Source organism: Cricetulus griseus, assembly GCF_003668045.3.
Source record: "Cricetulus griseus strain 17A/GY chromosome 1 unlocalized genomic scaffold, alternate assembly CriGri-PICRH-1.0 chr1_1, whole genome shotgun sequence".
Taxonomy (NCBI): Eukaryota; Metazoa; Chordata; class Mammalia; order Rodentia; family Cricetidae; genus Cricetulus; species Cricetulus griseus.
Genome location: NW_023276807.1, coordinates 100,709,651 through 100,710,276, shown reverse-complemented (window position 1 = coordinate 100,710,276; position 626 = coordinate 100,709,651).

Genomic DNA, 626 nt, shown 5'->3' with positions numbered 1-626 from the left:
TTTGCCTTTTGGTCACTGAGTGAGGTCCTGATGTAGGTTATTATTTTTGGAATTCTGCTATTAGTGGCTTAGGTGCTGCTGTAAGTATTCAGAGGAAGGGAGATGAGAGCTTGTTGATTATGTAAACAAAGCTGGTTTTTTTAGGAGGATTACACATGCTCAGATCCCCTAAGAGTTCCCAGTACCTTTTCATTTGCAGTCCGTTGATGTGATGAGGAAAATGTTCTCAGGATCAAAGCAGTATTCTAGTCCTCACCCTAGCTCTCCACCTTTCCTCTTCCAACCTAAGCTTAGGCAGCTCCGAGGCAGGGCCAGAAACAGCTCCATCACACACTTCTCACAGTCAATCGTGTTGATGTAATGCCATTCTGCATCCTGTGTGACATTTGCCTTTCACATGGTTACCTGAAGTTTGCCTAGGGACTAGTGCAAAATTTGGCTTTCTGGTGGACTTTTCTGATTTAGGGGCCTGAAAGCAAGCTCACTGCTAGACACTAATTGGGCAGCACTAGAAATCCTCTGGAGGGATTTCCAAGAGGGAAGGACATCAGAAAGCCTTGGTGAATCCCATGTCCAAATACTCCCTTTTGGTATTAAGGACATGGCATGGTGTCAGGGCATATGCC